Here is a 24,346-nt window from a genome sequence, read left to right on the forward strand (position 1 = left end):
GTTCACAGATGTGTGAGATACCTTGTTTTCCTTCAGGATTCAGTGTGAATCCTTGAGCAGGGACTGAAGTTAGCATATGGCTTCATTGGAAATACTTTTAGTATTCCAAGCAGGGTACAGAATACAAGCATACCAGCTATTCTTCATTAGAAAACTTAGTATATATAAACTTGAGGTAGCCTCCATTTGTGTGGTTTTTTCCTCTTGGTATCTTAGAGTAAATGTGAGGTAATTCAGTCCTTACTGATAGTGAACCTGAAACAGCTATTAAAAAAAAGAGTAACCATATCTCTTAAGCTACTGGCACAACAGTGTATCAAATTACCATCGTCTAGCTGACCTACATCTCCTGAGAAGCTGAGAGATTTTTGTAGTATTGGTAATGTGATTTGAAAGTGAGATTTACTTAATTACAACCTTGTTCATCAAAGCCTTTATGTTTAGATTAGTTAAACATCTTTGAATTGTCCACAAGAAGGTTGTATTTCTGATCCAGTCCTGCTCAAACATTTCTGAGGTGTATTCTAGGAGAGTGGGCTGGAATCACTCTTGAGATTTTAAGAGTACTAAAGCTTAGGCTAATAGAAATCTTCTTACCCCTACGTCCACAATCCAGACAGACCTAAAACAGTGTAAATAACTGCTAATATTTGCTTGAAACTCCTCTGGAACTGCAGTTTGTCAGCCTTCAGCATTTTTATTTTCTAGCTCATATACAGAAACAGTTTCTAGAAGATAGCAAAGTAAAGCATTGGGTTGGGGAAGGTGCAATATGATATACTAGTTCAAAATAGCTCATTCTGTACTCTTGGAAATTATCCATAATTGTTTGTTTTAACTGTAATGTGATACTAAAAATATACTTTTGAAAAGTATACTCTAAATCTAATGATACTGGTATGATGAATGTACACTCAGTGCATTTCTGTGGAGAAAGAATAATCCTCTGTCGTACTGATAGAACTACCCTATTTTACTCTAACTAAGACAAACAATCCCTTGAGCTATGATGTCAACAAGCCTCTTTGTAATATAAAAAGTTTCAGAGTACTTAGAATCAAATAAGTAGGACACAATTTAATAGCTAAGAGATAAGTTTGATCAAAGCTGAAGAATGTGAGATGCATCCTCAAATACAAGAAGCTTCATTTAGAAAACGGACCTAATAACAAGGACATTTATTCATTGTTGGAGACTTGTGATTATTAATATTTGATCTAAGCAATGCCTTATATTTAAGACTCTTCCATTGTATACAGTTATTATCCAGTTTTCTCCTGCCATTGCTTTCTGGCTTCACTACTGCTAAGAAATATGTAATCAAGATAATCATATTATCTTCCATCAGTGCTGCAATCTGCTTAACTAAAAAAGCCATACACAATATTGCAGTGCTGCTACTGACAGAGGATTTAACTACAGTTGATTCCCCTCAGAGCAACTCTCTCCTGACTTCCAAAGAAAGAGTGCTAAAAACTGGGAAGTTACCTCCACTCCAAAGGGCTGAAACTTCTACTCACAGCCCCAAAGAGCCAAATGGTCAAGGTACACAAGGGAACTAGAGTCCATTTCTGCCTGATACAAGAGTCCATTTCTTGTGGTGATACAGCCAGCTAACAGGTCATATACAGGTGATGCCCACTGAAGATGAATAGTCCATTTTACTATGCACCTCACTCAGCTTATGGTTTATTATGTTTTTTGGTTTTTTTAAACTGTGATGCTTCTTTGCACAATACAAATAATTTTAATGACCACCATCTTATGCATTTCAGCATTTTTAAAGCATTAAATATAATTTAAAATGTTTCATATTCTGCTTGGATGTTTCAGTCTCATTCAAAACATAGCAAACATAATTGGAGAAATTAAGACTTATATGAGGGAGGCCTTTCACAGAAACTTAATTGCCTTATGACTTTTGGCTGAAAGGGATTTATTTTTCTTTTTTAAAGGTACTCCTTTGTGTTTTGGATACAACTGCCCAGAACAATCAGAATAACCTGATACTACAGCCAGAGAAATTCAGTCTAATATCATACAACTCTTCTTTCCCTTAAAATTTGCATGCTGTATAGGATACTACAGTTAGGGGTGAACAATTTTCCTGACCTTAAAGAGAAGACTGCCTGTACCTGAGGGCAGCCATGGCAACAAGAGGTGATATTTGATTTGATGGGCTCCAACAATTCCTCTGCAGATTTCTGCTGCTCTTCAGTTTTAACTATGTGCTTACAGGAGCTGTAGAGCCCTAGAGCCATTTCTTTCTTAGACCCTGCAATGCTTTATCCTAGTTACAGTTTTCAAAGCAGACCAAGTGGGGAAGGTGGTGTCACAGAGGTACCCTAAAACCACATGACAGAAACCGATGAGAAACAGGGGTAAACCAAAATAAATCAACACTCCAGTAGCATGTAACATATAACAGGTTAGAGGTGTCAGTTGGGGTATTGTTACTACATGGCAATACACACAAGAATGATGATCCGAGGTGCGCACACACACTCAGTCTCTCATGGGTACCCAGAAAATATAATCGCTCACCTGGGGTTTGGTGAGGGCTCACTCAAGGATATATCCAGAAGAAATTACTCACCAAAGGAGGTTCGGGCACTCAATCCTGGGAAGTTTCCTCAGGCAGCGTCCCAGCCTGAGGGGAGAGGTCCCGAACACAGGCCCACTGCTCTGAGAAGATCACAGTCAAAGGGGGTCTCCAGCGGTGTCCCATTTATACCCTCGGCCGGATCTGAGCTGTGGTCATAATTGGTCATGATCTAGAAGCTTCTTCAAGCCAAGGCACCTCACTTGGCTGTGGACCCTGTCTGGTGAACAAGGGGTCCCACCTGTCCTGCTCCCCCGCCCCCCCCCCCCCCCCGCTGAGGTGTGTGCGTGTGTGCATGCCAGGGGGCACAGCAGAGCACAAAAGGCGCAAAAATGAGGCGTGAAAAGCCGGTGATCGCCATGCCAGAAGCCCCGATCTTTATCGAGGGGGTGGAGTCACACAATCCACCTTGTGACCGCAGTCACGATCCAACCGGTTTCTTTGGAGTCGTGGTACAGTCACCTTTTGCCTCCAAAGTTAAAAGGGGGCACAGTGTTGGTGAGTTTAACACCCACTGTGGATCATCATTCTTTAAGTGTCTTTCAGCTCTTACAAGGTACTGTTAGCAACCAACCAGTCACCCGACAATAAACTATCAACTATGTAACAATCTCCAACATTATAGCAACAATTAACAATAGCAATGGGCGAACATATGAGCACCATCCTGGGGTTGTGTTGAGACGTCTAACATACGGTTAAGGTTCAGGGCGGGGAATGTCAATTGCATGGGTCAGTTTTAGGGGCATGTCAGTGTTACAAGTGGGATTCAGGGTAGCGTTAGTTTCAGGGACAGGTTTTAAGGGAGTGTACTTCATGGTGGACATGGATTTCATTATGGTGCTCAATGCAGCTTATAACAATACAAATTACAATAATCACAATTATGATAATTATCAGAGATTGAAGGAGGCTAGTTAACCATCCTGACAAGGAAAACTCAAATACGTTAAAAACTTTCCCCAACCAATTAGTCCCTAGTGCAGTAGTGATTTCTCTTGTGTCTTTAGCTATCATCTTCATCTTCTTCATCTGTTCTTGTAGTGGCACCAAAATGTTTGGGATGTGGATGCAACAGTCATCTACCAATAGATTCAGCCTCCCTCATGCACCTTTCTCCTTCAATAGGATTAAGTCTAACACAGCATGGTTTTGAATAGTCATCTTGCCGTTTTCTTGTAATTGATGGTTTAAGAAGCCTATGCTGTCATGTGTAGAGTTTATTAGCCCCTCTGGCTGTAGGCTCAGCTGTAGAATAGAGTGTCTGTTTTGCAGTGGAGCGATCCCCATTCCAAAGATTGACTCTAACCACCACCCAGTCCTCATTGGAGCATTTTTCCACCTCTTCTGTACATCCCTTGGCACACGATCCCACCATTGCTATGGTATGGACCCTTCCTGGTAGACAGGACAGAGGGAAAGCACGGCTAACGTGCAGGACAGTTTTGGGATAGCTGGGTATAGCCAGGAATATAGGTGGCCATCAGAGCATGCCCACACTAAATTAGGAGGTGCAGAGATAAAAGATGTTTGGCACGAACCTGGAGTGGTGGTGAGGGGGCGACAATAGTCTCTTTTATGGCAATTTAGGACAAAGGGATGTGAATAGCTGGTATTGCTGCATAAGCAGCCTTGTACCAAGGCTTCTTGGGCCAGTGGATATAGCCACAACAGGGGCATCTTATCTATATCCTTACACCCAATTTCTGTTTGGCAGTCCCAGAGTGGAGATTCACCTGTCGGGTGTGCTTTATCTTTTCCCCTGGACCAACTAGGTGCATAGGTGTACCTGGCCCACGTACAATTGAGCAGGCAGTGGAATGAGTTGTTAATGCACGCGCTAGGGCATTCATTACTGTCTCTGTCAGGATGTTGATACACCAAGAAGCTTTCAGTGGCTTGGTATACACCAGTGAGTGATCATCAATGTCCCACAGAGAGCTGCATTCAGTGGTTCCTCATGGAACTTCGGGACAGGGTGTTGTGCCATTGATGCTCCACCCTGTGGCTTTATGGGTCAGTTGGAGAATGTATTTGCATTTGGTATCCCATACTGAATTAGCATTCATTGTGCCCAGTGAACAGCTATAAACGATATGAGTATAGCCTACGTCCCCTATGCTCTCCCAGAACTTCCAGCTATAATTGTTGTACTGACCCCTTGTTAACTCAAGGTCTAGTGATATGTTGATGTCCTGTATGAAAATAGGTAAGGGGTCCTCTGCTGACCTGGGAGTGGGTAAACAGACTGTTACTGATGTTAGGTTCATCATCCGCACAAATCCTACCATCATCTTTGCCATTACGTTGCCATCCAGGTCCAAGTTGTCCGCCTTAGTTGTTGTTGCCACCAGTAGGAGCAACAGAATGGTCTATCTCTCCACTGTCCTGTAAAAGACTGCAAAAAAAAAAAGGTCTTGATCCCCTGGGACCAGGCTTTCAGGGTTAGAATTCAGGGATTATCCTCCAAGCTCTAATACGGTGGGTTTTTCTGCTCCTGTCCAGAGCTTCCCAGGCGTATAAGCCTCTGGGTTTTGCCAATGTCATGGGTACAGTGCCAATTTGAGATAGTTTTACCATTACAGGTTGGCTCACGTACGTCCATAGTGAGAACTGGTCCCTTTTATTGTCTGGTATAGGGTCATCACCCGTTAATGGTCCTGCAGGACAGAACGCTTGAATTTTGGGGTTTCCATAACTTCCCCAGTGGTTGTTAACAATAAAGACCGCTTGTGGTAATTGCATGTCCCAGTTGTGGCATGAGACATCAGCAAGTCTTTTAATCAAACCATTGGTCCGCTCGACTATCCCATTGGCCTGGGGACAATATGGTGTATGGAACACCTGTCTGACGCCTTCCCCTCGAGCCCAGTCTTGCACCACAGCAGCCGTAAAATGCCACCCATTATCACTTTGCATGCACTCAAGGATGGCTAAAACACGGAACTATTCACGCAACACTCGCACCATTTGGTCCCTGGTGACAGCGCCGACAGCTGTAGCCACTGACAGCCCCGAAACCACTTCCACTCCTACCAGGATGAACTTCTTTCCATGGGATGGTTTCAACGGCTCAACATAGTCAACCTGCCAAGTGCTCCAAAGGGCTTTGCCCTGTCTGCTGTGCTGGGCCGGGGCTTGGTTCAGGTGGTCGGCTTTAAGCCTCATTCAGCATTGTGGGAAGGCTGTAAGGACTGCTTTACATGTTGTCATAGATACTGGCCACCCCCAAGACTGGCACTCATAATACAGATCCGGCTTCCCAGAGTGGCCTCGTTTGATGTGTAGTCACTCAGCTAGTCATTCCCACTCTTCCTGTACGCCGTCAACCACTCTGATTTGACATAACTGGTCAGCCTGTTGATTCCACTTAGCAGCTGGAGTTCCACCTTTCGCATGCCCTTTCACTCAACCCACTCTCAAGGGACGTGACCTGCCCATTTCCAATAGCCTCTGCCAATCTTCAGCCCTCCAGACTCTAGTGTGACCCACTTCCCACCGGTTGGATTCCCATTGGCATATCCACTCGGTGGCACCCTTGTAAGTTGCAAAAGAATCAGTGTAAATTGTGGAGGCACGGCCTTCTGCAGCTAATAAGAGAGCATGCCACTCCCCTACCTGAAGACTACCTTCCCGCTCCTCTGTCACTGTTGTTCTGGTGGTGATTTCCACTGCTGCTGCCTTACACTGCCACTTTGGCCCCACTCAACGGGCTGACACGTTGGTGGACCACACCCCCTGTCTGTCTGAATCTTGGGTTAGCTCGGGCACCTCTTCAATTGGAGAGGGCTTATAAGGCAAGCTCAGCAGGGCTGGGTGAGGGTTTACGGGTTGTTGAAACTTGGAAACTTTGGCAGGGCCTTCTTTTAATGGTGACAATTGACTGACTCCCTCCAAATAAGCATACCATTTTCCTATTGTGGGCTTCTGCGCCACTCCCTCAGGAGGGGGTGACCCCTTAAGGACTGAGTTTAATAGAGGGAAAGGACCTTGCACAAGAATGTCCTGTGACGCATGCAATCTCTCTCCTTTACTGTCCTGATGAGCGAGAGAAGCCCGTTCTCCCACTCCGAGTATCGCTGTTCAGTTTCCTTGAATGAGGTGAAAGAAAACAACAGAGGTCTGGCCAGCCCTTGCGGTCCCTTTTGGAATAGGCCACGACAGGAGGTGTGCTCCACAAACCCCGATTCCACCCTCAGCAGGTCTCGTGGGTGTAGCGGGCCTAGTTTCTGGTAAGTTTTAAGTTCGTCCTTTAGGATGTTAAGGGCCTCCGTATGTCAAAGGGTCCAATCCCATTTCCTGTTCTTTTGAAGCAAGTCATATAGGGGGCGGGCAATTACTGAAAATCCTGGTATGTGTTTCCTCCAGTACCCCAATGTGCCCAATAGATGTTGCAATTCCATTTTGCTATTCAGGGTCTGCCCCACCTCAATGGCCGATAGAACATCAACGGGTACCGTGATAGCTCCTGCTATCCACCAGGCCCCAAAGAATTCAATTTCCTGTCTGGGACCTTGGCATTTGGAAGGTGGAATATCTAACAAGTTTTCTGTCAATAAGTTCCAAATAGTCTCAGCTACCTGTCCAACCTGTCCCTTATTGTCTCCACCCACCAGGATGTCATCTATATATTGGTATATGTGAATGCCTGATGGCACTTTCACAGTGTCAAGGAGTGCAGCCAAGGTGTTATGAGCAATAGTGGAAGAGTGTTTGTATCCTTGCAGAAGCCGGTTGAAGGTGTACTGGGTCCCCTCCCAGGTAAAGGCAAATTGCGATTTGTCCTGCTCCCATAGGGGAATCATGAAGAACGTGTCTTTGACATCTAATGCAGCCATCCACAGACGGGCTGCTGCTTGTATTGCAGTCACCACCGAGGTTGTATTTGGGACGGCAGCCATTAGTGGTGGGGTATTACTATTCAATTTCTGATAATCAATAGTTAGTCGCCACCGCCCATCGGGCTTGCAAACTGACCAGACTAAGGAGTTATAGGGAGAATGGGTGCAGCTGATTATTTGCCTTTTTTCAAGACCATTGATGACTTCCGTGATACCCCATTTCGCTGCGCTTGGCAAGGGATATTGAGAACCATAGGTTACTTTGGATGGTGGCAGAGCAGGAGCAGACTGCAAGGTCCTAATGCGAGCGGCTCCCACCCCGTGGCTTCCTAAACTCCACATGCTGCCATTGGGCATGCGCCACTGCTTACCCGCTAAAATATCAAACCCCAATATGTTTTCCTTATAAGGGCTCAGAGCAACCTCCACAGCCATCATCCGCTTCTCCTCAGGCAGACAAAACTGGGTTCGAGCTAAAGGACACCTGTTGCACCTCTTAGCCCTATTATATTGACGGCTTTTCTCAATGGCTCGATTCTAAGCTTGTCGGCTTGCTGCTTGTTTAGAACACTAATCTGGTCTCCTGTGTCAACCAAAAACTCTAAACTTATCCACTTCGGACCAAGGGGAATATGTACATAGGGTTCCTTAGCGGCGGACCATTGACAGGAACTTACCAAGCGGTTTGGGTGGCCTGAATCCCAAATGGCGACTTTTAGTTTTTTAGTTCACTTAATTCCCCTCGCAAAGATGCGTAAGGATTAAGGTTCTGCCTCCCGTCTGGGGGCAGGGGCGGTCACTGGCATCTCCTTTATGTTCCTGGTCTTTCCCTCCAGTAATTCCACTAGCTTCCATATATGCTTATTGGCCTGCCCATGTAACAGTGCTCGAGGTACCCCCAGTGCTAACACCTTCCACCACAAGTCATTCCGCTCTAGTCCGCTGGCTCAATCCGACTTGCTTCAGAAGGGTTCAGGCTCTCTTGCGGCGGGGGGGGGCATCCAGAATGAGGCTTGAGGCTGTCTTGCTGGACCCTTCTGCTCCTGTCTGCACCACCATGTAGATCTGTCCACCCCATTTCACGCCCGTGGGTGACTGTACTGTACAATGTTTTGGCCCATGTCAGCACATGCGCAGGCAGATTGGAGGGGTTCTGTTGATTGCGTTCTATGGCCATCTGAATACTCTCTCTAAGGGACTGGGCATGTGTTTTTAAAGCATCTGGTAACCACCTAATAAGAGGCCTGAGGTGGGCAGAATCTACTGGTGCAGCCATTGGTATGCCTTGCTGCCCCCTCTCATGCATTGCCTGTATATAAGTAGCCTTCTGTACCCCTTCTGCCAATTCCGACAATCTCCTTATCCAAATGGTAATAGGCTCCCCTCACTCTTTGGGGTCTATACTGCCAGCCCAGTAATCCACCGAAGAAGTTATAGACTGGTTCGAGAAGTTATAGACTGGTTGCCAGCTGGCCCATCACTTAGAAACACATCGGGTCTCCAACACCCTCGAGCGTCATCATCACTCAATAATATCTGATCACCTCTGGTAAGCAAAACCACCACAGATATTCCATCTCCATCTCTGCCTTGTGAAAATCATTTTCACAAGGCAGAGGAAGAAATAGCGTCTTCTGAGAAGCAAGCATCTGTCCATGACGCACTAGAACTGGAATTATCAATAATCACCTTTCAGCCTCAGAGTGTATCAAACAGGTAGTGGTATAAAGATGATATAGGATAAAACTGATTTTTCAAGTCATAGCTTGCTGTTTATACTCAGAAAAAAATTCCTCAAGAACTATCCGTTTGATCTAATAGAATTGGGAAGTGAGTTCTTAAGTCTCACTTCTCATTGAATGAAGAGAGGAATGAAACATCCTAATCTCAGAGTGCTGACACTATTATATGTGAGGCTATCCAATAGCACTAATATAGATAGAAAGAAGTAGTTGCAGAGAAGTAATACAGGGTGTGGTACACTCGAATCACTGACAGGGAAATGGAAGAGAGAAGGTTGCAAGGAGAAGTAAATTTGGAACATGGTGTTTGAGCAGGGGGCTAAGTTTAGCAGCCTTAACAGTAGCTCATATTATATTGTGAGAAGGTGGGTTTTCCTAAGGTAAGTTGTTAAACCAAGTAGTGCACCTTCTTTACTCATTTTGCAAATTTCCTATTTATTTTTTTTTTTAAATAAAGGTTGCTCTTTTGAATACACTCTAAATAAGCAGTAACTTCAGTTCTACCAACCAAGAGAAAGAAAAGGATCCACGTTGTTCACAGTATGTGTATGGGGAATAGTCAAGCCTGAATCCTTTTATAACATCTGTGAATTATTCACTTTCTAAAAACTGTGGTTACCATAGCTAAGATACCCAAAATAAAGTATTTTAAAATTTAGTACTCATGGTGAGAGTAAAGTGTGGCATATCAGATGAAACTGTCAGGTACATTGAGTTATAAAGCATGTTGAGATGGAAAATGACAACTTAATGCAGGCTGACTTATTTGGAAACTGTTTTAAGGAGAACATTTTTATTATAAATGTTAAGGAATGATCTGGGGCTAGATACAAGATTTAAAACTAATCTATGTCGAACACTCACTTTAGAAATTAAAATCCTGGTTAGCTACACTCTCCCCTGAGAGCTCTTTCTCATGTACCACTTATTTCAATACCTGACTTCCATTAAATTAGAGTTCTCTTGGCTGGAATTTGTCATCATTAATGTATTACACAAAATTCTTATAATATACATAATAATTTTACTACATTACTGCATTTCTTTTGTTTTGTTTTGCATTTAAATACAAACCAGAAGAATTTCCACCTAATCTGAACTAATTTCCTCATAAAACCAAAGACAGTCTCTGTGAGAGACTGAAAGAGTTAATGTCTCAAACATTGTGGCGATTTGAGGTGCTATTTGCATGGGGACAGCAGGTCGGCGAGCATGGGGTGGGGGAGAGCAAGAGCGGGATGTGGAGAGCGCGTCGGAGGATGCGCGGTTCCAGGTTCTGCCAAACCTGACCATGTATGGACAGCGGTCACACAGAGTTTATCTGAGGAAGGGGCTTGCAACCGCCCCAGAGACCCCTCACAACCACCCCCCTCCCCCAGCACCTGCGCAGAAGATTGAGAACTTTCTAGAACAAGAACCATGTAAGTCCTGAAGGGGCGTACCTGGAGGCGGGGATTAGCCAATTAGGCTAGGGGGGATTAGGCTTGGCCCCCCCCAGGGAAGCGTGCGCACGCCCACCACTGGAGGATTGCCACGTCTGTCATCGTCATCACGGGATCCAAGGGTGGTGATACTTTTTCTTTCTCTTTCCTCCTCTCTTCTCCTTCCCTTTTCTTGCTTCTCTTCTCTTTTCCTCTGCTTTTCCAATATATATATGCAAGTTTGGGATCGGGAAGCCCGGAAAATAGCTCCATTGCCAAATCGCCTTTGTTCGTTCGTTAAACTCATCAGGTCGTTAAGTTTGTCCGTTGGTGGAATTCGCCAGTTAATAAAGTTGCTGGCCAGACTGTTCCTCTGGGTCATTGTCGTGACTCTGCCGACCACGCGGCTCTGCCGAGCAGAGATCGGCTTTTGTCGGTACTCAAACAGTCGGGGAATCGAAAAGATTCACCCCTCTCGCAACCCACCGAGTGGGACGAGACAGTCTCACATACTGATGCATGGTAGGGGAAATCAAATATGTTGGGCTTTAGGACTCAGGGGATTCCTCCTCTTTGTTTGCTGCTGTTCCCGTTTCTGGGTCAAGCCAATAGCAAGGCTGAGCATGTATTCCCACTGTTCCCAAATAAACATCTTGCACTTAAGTGCTTTTCCCCCATTGACCCCATATACTGGGTGTATTTGGCAATTAATTGTATTTTGGTAGCAGGGGGCCGCAGGGGGGTGCCTTTGTGAGAAGAAACCAGGGGCTGCCCTGAGCCAGCAGCCAGCTGGCTGTGCAAAGGTCCCGCCATGGCTGAGCACATCAATGTCACTGGTCATGCCTCTGGGGAAAGGTATTTAAGAAAGGGCAAAAATACTGAACAGTCAGAGGACTGAGGAAAAAAAAAATGTGAGAAACAGCCCTACAACACCTAGGTGAGAGAAGAAGGAAGGGAGGAGGTGCTGCAGGTGCCAGAACAGAGATTCCCCTGCAGCCTGCAAAGCAACCACAGTGGAGCATATATGCACACTGCAGCCCATGGAGGACGCCATGCAGGAGCAAGTGGGTACTTCCTGAAGGACCTGTGGCCTGTGGATGACCCATGTTGGACCAGGTTTATTCTGAAGGACTATAGCCCCTGAAGAGGCCACACTAGAGCAGGGGAAAAGTGTGAGGAGGAAGGCCACTTACTGTGGCTACTCAATTCAGTATGATTTAGCTTTAAGAAAATGTTTTAAGGACCTTTGTCATTTGGTCCTGAGGGCACTCATAGCCTCATCAGTCCCCCTTCATAGGCCTAGAACCCCAAGTCATCCCTACTGGGACCTCAGTACCATCCTAGGGACACTGTAGGATGTCTGTCTCTAGCCCCACCACTGCTGTGCTTTACTGGGGCCTGCTGAGCCAGGCCTGACCCGTGGGCCAATGTTCCACCCCATCCCTGTCCCCATGGAGGTGCCTGATGCCTAAGGCTGGGGCTGCCCCATCGTCCCCCCCAGGCTGTTCCCTGGCTGGGGTGGTGGGACAGGCCCTGGCCAGATGGCCCTGTGGGGATCCCTCTAGCTCCTGGCCCTGAGATACTGCTGGCCCAGATGTGTCCTAGCACACAACTAACTTCAATGTATTTTACCCTTGTTTCCCAGAGCAAATATGTGATGTCCCACATCACTTTTTAAGACTAAGCCTCTTAAATACAAAAAACGCCATCAATAATATTCTCACATTGTCTCAAACCTATATGTGATATAATTATTTTTAACTTGGGAAGCAACTGTAGATCAAACTTAATGATTTAAATGGCAAGATATTGAAGACTGGATTTTCACTACTCAGCTGTTCTTAAGCTAAAGAAATACCAAATATTTCCAGATCTCCAAATAAAAAGCAGAAATCCTTGGTGTTTCTTACTCATGGGATTGAGATATTATTTTTACATTGTCACAGATTAACAAGGAATAAGCTTAATCATTACTGTTAACCTACCCTAGATCAATGCTGCAGATTGCTTCCAAGGGACTCACAGCTTTGTGAGAAATGAAAAGGTCTTGTGTGTAGAAGACAAAATAAGGAATTTGCTATTTTTTTCATGTGTACCCGAAAAGATAAAATGATTTAAAGAAAGTTTCATGACCAGCAAAATTAAAAAAACCTAAAGTTTTTCTGTGGTGGTCTTTATTCTCTGAATCAACAAGTTCTAAAGACATTCTGAAGCTTATCCTGTTGTTGGAATGCTTATGGAGAGCACAAGATTCCCTCCTCTAATAACCATCCCATTTTCACTTGGCATTTGGTGAGCTGTAAAAGCTCCATCACTATGAAACACCTAGTTGAAACTACTTGAAAGGTTTTTTGGGTGAGATGCATAGTCACATATACAATATGATGATATTGATTTTGGTTTCATCAGATGTTCAGGGGGAAAAAAAAAAAGAAAACTGGCTTCAAACTTATTTTCCTGCAACTGTTTCAGTCATATTTTTTTTCCCACATAGTACTATTACTTAATGGCCACAAATATAAAGGGACTAATTAGAATCTCACATAAAAAGTCTGTCTCTACTGTTGTCAGATAGTGATCACACTGTGATCACAAAATCTTACACTAAAACCAGTCTAATATCTTGTGAAAATCCTAGGTGTAAGAATTATGCCTTGTTTCTGACTCATGGAAGCATTTCCTTTTATGGGAAATTGTTGCTGTGCAATAATCACTCATTACCTTTCTGTTGTACAGTTACGGTTCTTATATCACCTTAGGCTTCTTAAACTATGTTCTTCTCCATTTTCTTGTCTACCCGTAATGTGTCCTCTAATCCTAACATTGTTCTCATTGACAGTTTTGAATAAATAATTTGTTTGTCTTTGATAAAACTGCAAAAGATAAGAATGTGACATGTGGAAATGATGAGGAAAAAAAAGCCCCAAGACCTTTTCCATGATCACCAATTTAAGATCTGTATCAGGTTTACATGACAAGGTTTTGGTAGCAGGAGTGGCTTTTTGAGAAGAGACCAGTTCCATCTGTCTCCAAATCAGGTCCACTGCTGGCCAGCTGAGCTGGTGGTGCCTCTGTGATAACATATTTAAGAAAGGGTAAAAAACACTGAGTAGCAGCTGTGAGAGAGGAGTGAGAAAATGTGAGAGAAACAGCCCTGCAGACACCAAGTCGGTGAAGAAGGATGGGGAGGAGGTGCTCCAGGCCCTGGAGCAGAGATTCAAGTGCAGCCTGCGGTAAAGACCATGGTGATGCAGGTTGGCCCTCTCCAGCCCATAGAGGACTGCAATGGAGCAGATATCCACACTGCAGCTGAAGGAGAACCCCACGCCAGAGCAGGTGGATATGGCCCAAAGGAAGCTGCAACCCATGGAGAGGAGCCCACATAGGAGCAGGTTTTCTGGCAGGAGCTGTGGCCCATGGGGGACCCAAGCTGGAGCAGTCCATTCCTGAAAGACTGTACCCCATGTAGGGGACCCACACTGGAGCAGTTCTTGAAGAACTTCAGCCCATGGGAAGGACCAATGTTGGAGAAGTTCATGAACGACTGTATTCAGTGGGAGGGACCCCATCCTGGAGCAGGGGAACAGCGTGAGGAGGAAGGAGTGGCAGAGAAGGAATTGTTATGGACTGACCACAACCCCCATTCCCCAGTCCCTGTGCCGCTCAGGGGTTGGAGGGGAGGAAGCAGAAGACTCGGGAGTGAAGTTGAAGCTGGGAAGAAGGGAGGAGTAAGGGAGAAGGTGGATTCATTTTTTTTGTTGTTGTTTCTCACTATCCTACTCTGTTATTAATTGGCAATAATTAAATTAATCTTCCCCAATTTGAACCTGTTTTGCCCATCATGGTAATTGGTAAGAGATCTCCCTGTCCTTATCTAGACCCACAAGCTTTTTCATCATATTTTCTCCCCCCATCTTGCTGAGGAGTGGGAGTGAGACAGGGGCTTGGTGGGCACATGGCAGACAGCCAAGGTTGACCCACCTCAGGTTATATTAACAAGTCAGTTTTTATTGCTTTAAAATAAACCAATACAAACAACCTTCAGGCAGATGAAATAACAGGCTGTCTATTTGAAAAGGTACATAGCTGTTTAGAATATAACTTCTAAGTTCCAAAATCCAAATTTTGACATATTTAAAAAACATCTTTTGGCAGTCTGAGATTTGAAGCAAACATTTGATCTGTGAAATTGTGTTACTCGGACAATAACAGTCAACAATTTGTAATGATTCATAAGATCTGTTCCTTTATGGCAATTGGAAGTATCTTAAATTATGTCAAATTATTTTAATGTGAAAAGTAATCGAGACTACTAAACCTGAGCAAATAAAAAACTAAAATACTGAAATTATAAGATCTGTGAAGGAACTGATATCTCCAGCCACAAAGATAGCACAGGCTTTATACACCTATCACTTTAATTATTGATGAAATCATTTGTGGTAGTAAATAAAAATTACAATCCCTTTCTAAACAATACATTTATTCCTAAAAAAATCTATAAAATGCTAGGGATTTAATGTGAAGAGAAGGATTAACTTCAAGAGAAACGTCCAGTGGAAACTGAGTCTTTTTTCCGTGCAAAATCTCCCTTAGATTGGTGGTTGCAAATTTACTACAAAGTTACGAGTGACATGACTAAAAATGAGAGTCATTTGGGTTGTGTAATTCTGTGTAATTCTTCTCTGTAATTCTTTGCAGCAGCTTTCTCCCCATCCTCTGTTAAATCTGAATTACAAGTCCTGGGGCAATGCAGACAATCTCAAGTGGAGCTATCTAGGAGTCACTTGGTGTCTCACAACATATACAGCTTTGCTTTGCTACCTGGAACAGATTCCTGGGATGAATTCTGTCATTTTTTGTTGTTTTGTTTGTTTTTCTTTTTAACTAGACATGCCCCATTGGCTTTACTGCCTGCCCATCCTCTCAGAGGATCTGTGAAATAGTCAGCTTTTCAAAGCAATGAAAGTTTTATTGGCCAGAAGGAACAAAACACTTGAAAAGGTTTTTGAAAATGCCACCACATTTCTCGATAAGCCAATCTTTTCAAGTAGGCCCAGCTTATTTCCAAGTTAGAAGTACTCATTTTCTGCCATTTTGGTACACTGTCTTTGCCCTGTCAGTGTCCTCTCTGTTTTGCTCCTGGCAACTATTCACATCTGGCTTTGCCCACACTGACAGGGGAGCAATGGGGTGCACCTCAAACTTTCTCATTTGTCAAACACTCTGCTTGGGAACTTCCTGGAGAGAAACATAGCAATTTGGATGCACAGGCCAGAAAGGACTGTGGTGACAAGTGAGATGTGGAATAGGTATGCAAGCAGGGTGCACAGTTAGACCTGGAAAAGGGGAATTGCCTTCAGGCCGTGCAGTACAGGCATAGCTTCATTCTTCTCTCCTGGTTGGAAACTAGGGATAAGGATCCCTCCTTGATCTTTGGTTGGGATTCTTCTTTCTTTGAAGAACTGGGATCTTAAGGGTTTCAGCCTTAGGAAGATTACAGCAAGCCAGGCATGAAGGAACCGAGCTGAGATTTTGCCTCTTAATGCCTTCCTATACCTTGTTTCTTTAAGGTGCCTTACTTTTGTCTTTCTTATTTGCTGTTCTCTTAACAGTCTCCTTAGGACTAATTTCTCATTAGCATGTAGGACAATTTTGTTTAAAAAGTCTGAAGGGCATGAGAGTCACATTTGTACCTCTGATCAGTCTGGTCCTAGCACAACTATTTCCTGTCCCATTTGACATAGACTGGAGGGGGTCAGCTCAGCCCTTTATTTTCTGGGGACACTCAGTTACATCACTTACTGAGCATATCCTGGGAGATCCTGAAGGTCAATATTGCCACCAAACCTCATTAATTCTAGCTGATATCCAACGCCCCATCAAAGATAATCTGCTACCTCCTGAACTAGATAGTTAATTTATTGGCACTGGAATTATTTTCCTCTAAGGGCTCTAGCTTCATTGAACACTACTAGCTGTCAATAAGTACATGAATAATAATTCATAACATAACTAATTTTCACACATAGCTCTGCCATCTTGTCAAACCCTGGTTGCTGCTGTGTAAATTACAGGAAAATAGAGTCCAATGCCTACTTTTAGTAGTTCTAATACAAATTCTTTAATATAACTATACATTTGAAAGAAAACCAGTATCTTGGCATTATCCTTTTAACCTCTACTGATTCAATTCCTCACCATGTCTTAGAAAAAGATGTTACCTGGTTTGATTGCAATATATGACTCAAAACTGATAAAAAATAGTCCCATTCATATGGAATTTCTTACAGACTTTTCTCTGTTTGGGTTGGTTTTTTTTTTTTTTTTTCTATAGAAAGCATATCCCTTTAAAAGCAAAAAACCCTCCACCTTAGGGACATTCTCTGACAGGAAGTTAAATAACATCAGTGAAAACTGTTGTAACTTGAAAACAGTGAAACAGAGTTCCTTAAGTTTCAATCTAATAAGTGTAACAGTATGCTACATAAGAAGACTAGAATAAACATAAATTCGAAAGCTGATTGCACCAGCCTTGAAAATCTGTAATTAAAGTAAAGAAAGTCCAGGAAATGATCTCTAAGGAAATAAAAATAATGAATGAAAGAAGAAACCATTTCTCTGCAGTACATTATTCCACAATAATTAGCATTTTTTATCGCTGCACATATTTCTCCAATTAGCCATCTGAAAACTGGGGTCTAAGTTAATTGATTCTGTTATACTTGTGCAAATCTCAGCTAATTCCATGTGCTTCAGAAAAGCTGCTCTGGTATAGCTGATGGCAGGATCTGGTCACCCATATGGAGTGCTTTGATCATTTTAAGCTGCTCATTTATAAATGTACAGTACCTAATACAAAGTAATACAAGTATTTATCTGCAAAATAAGGAAAATCAAACATTTCCTATCTTACTGTGTGTAAAAATATCATCTAAGCATTATAATATGTAGGTACATATAATGAAGTGGAAGAATAAATTTTGTTTTGGAAGTTTGTCCTTAAACCAGCTCATTTCTCTATCAGAACTGACATTTTATTAAGGCTGAACATACATAGGCAATTGGGGTAGCTTGCTACCTAACTTAATAGCAGGTGATTGAAAAGGTTAAAAGTACTACAGTAAAGCACATGTTAATAGTTCAAAGGACTGATGATAAGTTTTTGCCATTCCAGTGGTTTTTTTATATAGCAAGGACTGAGACAAATATGGAAGATGGCATAACATAGGAATGTTATATATACTGGCAATGGTATTACTAGCAAAACTTATCAGAGATTATTACTGAAAAGGATATGTTTTCTTAACCTTCATCAACATAATAAAACTGACCTTGTCTTCAGCTGATACAAATGATTGATTTCCTTTATTGAAATTCAGTAATTTGATCTATTTCTACTGATAATGTATCTTTTTTATGATTCTGATGGAAATGACACTTTGATGTGTTTTTTCTGATCTTTCAGAATCTTTAGATACATAATCTGCTGGTATTTGTGTTTTTCTTCTCAGACTATGGACTACTTCAAGAGAGCTCGACAAAATGTAGTTTTAAAAGCAGCTAAACTATGTTATTCTGTGATAAAATACCCTTTGAAGAATATGTTGAAGGGTTTTCCCCTTCAAGTATTCTTCTTTTATCTAATTAGCTGGAAAAAGAAAACAAAAATGAAAACTAAAAAAAAAAATAAAATCCATAAAACCTCTGAGTTCAATGCATACAAATTACTCTGCTGCCTTTCTTTTTGACAGAAATATATTATATCTCAGATTTCTACAATGAAGGATAGTGCTTAAAACTATCATCAGACTCAATGGGGATTAAACCCATCTCTAACAGTTCTAGAGGTAGTTTAAGGCTTCTTAGCAGTGCAGATACGATTAAATGTTATGGTGGCAATCAAGTGGGCTGAAAGCATGATGGCGAGATAGCCAGCTTCCAGTTAGTATGGATTTGGAAGACAATGTGATGAGTGGGGCTGAGATGGATGGTAAGGAACAGTAAAGGAGCAGACACTGGGGCTTTATGGAATAGAAATTGAGGTCTTGCTTTCCCACTCTTTTCTTACATTACTTGTACTCTTCTCCAGAGCTTTCCTGTAAAGGTGCCTCCTTTTTGGACACCCTAACCAGCAGCAGAATTAATTTAGAACACTGAGGTTTACCATAGATGTGATTTTGGGGCCAGATTTAGTAATAAACACATGTAATTATAAAGCTGTTCTTCAACATTTTGTTATACAAGTACCTTTTCATGACATACGTTCTTGCTATATAAGACTGATCCAGTTACACAAAATCACTTTCTAAATTAGTATTATTTCCATTTTAAAGGGAAAAACGCAGTTGCTCATGTTTATTTCAGACAAATATTATAAACATCAAAGAATGCAGAGCTATCAAACTAAAAATCTGAATGAGAATTTTCTTTTAAATAATGGCTTGCATATTATATTAAAACAGACAAAAAAATTCTCCTAAAGATTGTTTAGAAAATAAACAGAACAAAAAATAAACAGAAATAATGCTTCCTTCATAGGAATATCTGTCAGGTTACAAAGTATTACAACTGGCAGGAAGATATACATTTATGAACTTTTACTATAATTTGGTTCTGACCATAAATAACAGGGGTTGATTTGTTACTTTAAAACTGCTAAAGCAACAGAAATCTTCAAAATTCAGAAATAACCTCAACTGAGTTCCTGACATTCTTACTGAAGTAAGCATTATAGGCTATTTTATAGTCTTACTTCACTGGAGTGAATATCTTCCTTATATATCAGGTTTTTTTGAGGAGCTGTGGAGTTTCAGAAGATACATTGTATGGAGCTCCTAAATATGGAGGCACACAAAATTAGGACCAATTACTTTGGTTGTTCTAAGGGACACTTAAGCTTATCGTTGACAAAATATATATGTTTGCTGCTGTGGTTTTTTTAAACCTTTTTTTTTTAATGGAAGACAGCCTCAAGAAAAAAATGGTTCCTTTACAAGATATCAGTTCTAATAAGGCCTATAAAAATCTCTTACAAACCGAAATTAAATTCTCAGAGCTCACTAGTGTCAGTGAACTGTCACCTGTGGTTAGGGTGGGCTCATCAGAGACTAAACTTTTCCACTACTACTTACAGCTGGAAGCGGTTGGTCTGTTAAACAGCATGAAGGTCACTTCTCATAAAGGTCAAAGGAGGTCAAAATTTTTTCTCCTATTTTTTAACAGTTCAGAAACAGTTTTTAAACAGTTTTAACTTTGTGACAACCAAAACTCAGGCATCCAGATTGCAAGCTCAGGTATGCAGCATGCCAGGCAGATCCCTTGGAACAAGACTCTCATATGGCTAATATACAATGCTTAATACATTAATGTATCACCATAATGTAATATTTTTCCTTTCTGTATAGGAAGAAGGAAAAAACAAATGTTATTTGGCTTCCTAAAGCACACTCTGAAGGAGCTAGCACATTTTTGCTGTTCTCCTCAATGAGGAAATGGTCTTTTGACTGACACAGTGCATTAAAAATTAACAGTCCTGTTACTTTGAGACCTGGTGCTTAAGATAAAACTGGGATTCAAAACATGGCCCTAGGTATATGTTTGCTGAATATCATGCTGACATCTGTTCTGTTTGTCAAAGTCTGTTGTACTTTGTCTTTCAGTGAGAAAACTTCATGAATTATCTATACTTTTGAGTTTAGCCTGTAGAAAAAAAAACCACACAAAAACCCCCCAAACTGCACCTCTCTTCATTCCACACTAATTCAAATATTGATCTGTCAAAGGATAGAATTTATTTGCTGAATGTTAAAAACATTCACAAAATGCATATATGCACATTTTCTAGGCCAAATGCTGTATTTTTAATTCCTTTTTTTAATATGTACTAAATCAGCATTTTTCCAGCAATAATCAAAACGGAACTGAGCAGCCCACCTAAACCAGATTATGTTTGTGATGTTTAGGAAGCTTATATCGCCCCTTGGGAAGAAGAAATGTTTTGCGGATACATGATCCTTCTTAATCCAAACTGACATGTGGGATCTCAGTCTTTGGAGGTCTTCACAGCTCTAGAGGACAAGGCACCAAATGACCTGTTCTAGCGCTGGAGCTGGCTCTGTTTGGAACTGGACTTTGGACTAGAGAGATCCTCCTGAGGTCCCTGCCAACCCCATTTATTCTAGAATTCCATAATTAATTTTTAGTAGTTTTAGAAATTAGAACAGTATTCCTGCCCACTACTTGTGAAGAATCTTAGGGGTTTTTCCAAGTCCTCTTTTTACAGGTCTGCTGGCATTAATGGTCTGAATATTCATTTGATAAAAATCAGCCAACTTTATTGATGCTGCTAATAGAAAGCATAAACTGATTTACACCAGCTGATGATTTGACCTTTGTTTCTTGATACAAAGGTCTCCTTTCACATTTGGGATATGATGCTTGAGTTAAAGAGCAGGCTGTTTTATTTATACACTGTAAGTGACAGTACAGTCACTATGTCAGTTGGATGGATTGCATGCAACATGCCAACCTCCCTATATAGGTTAACTGCAAAATAAATGCATACAGATCTGTTCCCTATAGTTATTTTGCAATGCATAAAGAATGCCCCAATTTTTTACAGAGTTCTTAGCAATTTGCTGCTTATGATAGAAATACCAGGTCATCATTATTCACTTCTGTCATTTAGATTTTCACCAAAAGAGCTGTATTATATCATATTCAGCTATAAACCCTAAATGTACCTTTCTTCCTCCAGCTTCCACTGTCTCCAGATGTTTAATTGGGGCATAGTACTCTTGCTGTAAAAGCAAGGACAAGAAGCAATTTCACAGCAGCTTACTGCTTAATTTTTTTTTTAATTTCCTTCATTGAATTATGTGAAATGAAGAACAAATGTTACTGGAAGTGTGAACTGTAGAGAAAAAATTATGCCTAATGTACCTGACTGAAATAACAACTTGATCTTTTTAATAATTATACTTTTTACGTTTGTTAGAAACCAAGATGTAAGGAGTAGCTACTGTAACACATTCCAGAGCTAACCAGAGTTGTAAGTATGAAGAGGCTCATTTTACATATATTTTGCACTTCACCAAACTTTGGATGAAACAGGTTTCTATCAGGTTATATATGTGTACAAAGATCCTCCCTGGCAAGCTTCTCTTAGCCCCTCCCAAAGTCTGATTCATTTTTCCATGCTGTATTTATTAATCTGTCTAATCTGCTTGGTGAGCATCCAACCTCATGTTCACCCGTAGCTATGTCCTCAGTTCCACATCCCTCCAAACCCTACATTTCTACTTAATGGTAATGCAGCATCCTGTTTCAACTGCAGAGGGTTGTTAATACAGGAATTATTTGTCAATGCTTGCAGAAATGATATGGCAACATGACCTCCTGAACATGCACCTTGCTAAATTCATGCTCATGAATGCAACATCAAGATGCTTTTTTCTCTTGTGGTTTTCAAAGACATTGCTTGTTGCTTAAAGCATCCATGGCCATTCTAAAATGAATATCTGAAGCTATTCCCAGCCACCTATAGCAGCAATTCATGAACCTAGAAGACATCAGAAAGGCTTCAACTTTATTTAATTATTTTTCTCATAACTCTTTTCCCACATTATATATTCTGAGGCAAGGAAATTAAAATAATATAAAGGAGGAAAACTAGACTTCCTTTTTTATCTTTATTTTTCTGGTTTGATGGAGGATAATTTATTAGATAGTGAAACAGAAAAGGCAGGAAGCATTTTTCACCTTCCATTACTTAAAGTGTTTTATTTTAATTTTTTTTAACTAATACGAGAGCTGAAGAGGGGAAGGGGCCTAAATTGACCTAGGAATCAAAAAGAAATTTTCTACTGCTCTTTAAAAAGTAGTTATAAAAAAACCAGCATGCAATTTGGTTAATGACAGCCCACCCTCAAAGCTGACATTTCCTTCTGCAAAAATCAATTGTCAGAAACACATAATTTATTTAAACTTGTGTGTCAAAAGATTTCAACTACCCCACCTCCCCATTCAATTCAGAAAGATATAATTTTGCAGATATAATTATTTAGTAGTCAGTTAGTCTGAGTGGAAGCTTAAAGGAAGACTTTCCAATCTAGAACACTTCTTCGTGCCCTCCTCATTTACTGCATCAATGTAGAATCATACAGTTTTCTAAAAAACATTTTATTTCCATTTCATTACTTGTGCAATGGTTTCTTAAAATGGCTTCTTGCAGGAGCTGATGTCACTATCTTCCTGTGTATGAAGTGTTGTGCTGAGCGAGCTTATTTTAAACACAGAGGTAGGAAAGCAAATAATAAGCAAGTTGAATATTCTTTAAGAGAAAGTGATAAAAACACAATCTTATGTCACTTGCAAATTAATCATACATTAAGTTGTCTGTATGTATACAAAATAAAGAGAGAATGGGAGGCAGTATGCCTTTTATTGTACACAGGAACCATTGACTTTGTTTTCCTATTCTTTCTTATTGAAGAAAACACCTCTTTCAGTTTGCAGTTAATGGTTATGTTTCTGAGAACAGCCCATATCTGTGTGACTTTCCAATGCAAATGAGTGCATTCAACACTCCTAAGCAATTTTTAAGTAAGTACACAACTGACAATGATATTAATCTTAACTTCTCCGAATTTACCATTTTGTTCAAGCTTCTGTAGTATCTATGGAAAATTGAATCAGATTGAAATATGAAGCACAAGGCATTAATATTTATATTATAATTATATTGATTTATAATTAACCTTTATATTTATTTTAATTAATTAACCTTATCTTTAACCTTATATAATTATATAATATATTTTATATAATTAACCTTATATTTAATTATATAATATATATAATTAAATATATATTAATATATAAAAATTATATATGAAAATATATAACTATAAATATATTATATATTTATATAAATTTATAAAAATATAACTATATAAATATAAATATATATTATCCATAATATATAATATATAATATATAATATATAATATATAAAAATATAATATATATAAAAATATATATTTAATTATATATTATATATAACCTTTTATATAATTAACCTTATATTTATTTATAATTAACCTTTCTGCTAAAACTCAGTTTATGTGATAATAATCTTTCTAATACATCTCAAACAAAATAAGAAAAAAGTTTGAAAGCAAACTGGGAATTTTTACTGTTCTTAAAACTGGGTTCCATTTCAAGCCCATAGACTTGTTAAAATTGATGGCACAATATACTTTCAGCTTGAGGCATCCTTATTTATAGTCAGAAGAAACGGAGATTGAATGTGTTCTGCATAAGCAATGCAAATAGAGGACAAATTTGGGAGTATATTAATACTACAGTTAAATTTATGGTATTCTCAATAAATCATGCCAATTTATCTTTAATTGTTTTGACTGAAATATGAGAGTATGTAGAAGTTTTATGCTCTTGTTTTGGATTGTTTACTTTTTACCATATCAGCTATTATTTTATCCTGAAGCTGCTGAGTGGAATCAGGAGGTATGTCAAAATAAAAATACAAAATTTAATTTAAACAATACTTTACCACAAAAAAAAAGTAAGATGAACAAGAATGAAAAACGTATAGTTACTTTTACACTGTGGCTTGAGTTAACTTTCTTGACATGGTTTTGGAAAGCAAATCAAATCTATACTATATTGGAATTGCAGTAATCTCTGAAAGGATTGGAATTCCAGAAAAGAAAAGGA

The sequence above is a fragment of the Mycteria americana genome, chromosome 7 (genome assembly GCF_035582795.1).
Source record: "Mycteria americana isolate JAX WOST 10 ecotype Jacksonville Zoo and Gardens chromosome 7, USCA_MyAme_1.0, whole genome shotgun sequence".
Taxonomy (NCBI): Eukaryota; Metazoa; Chordata; class Aves; order Ciconiiformes; family Ciconiidae; genus Mycteria; species Mycteria americana.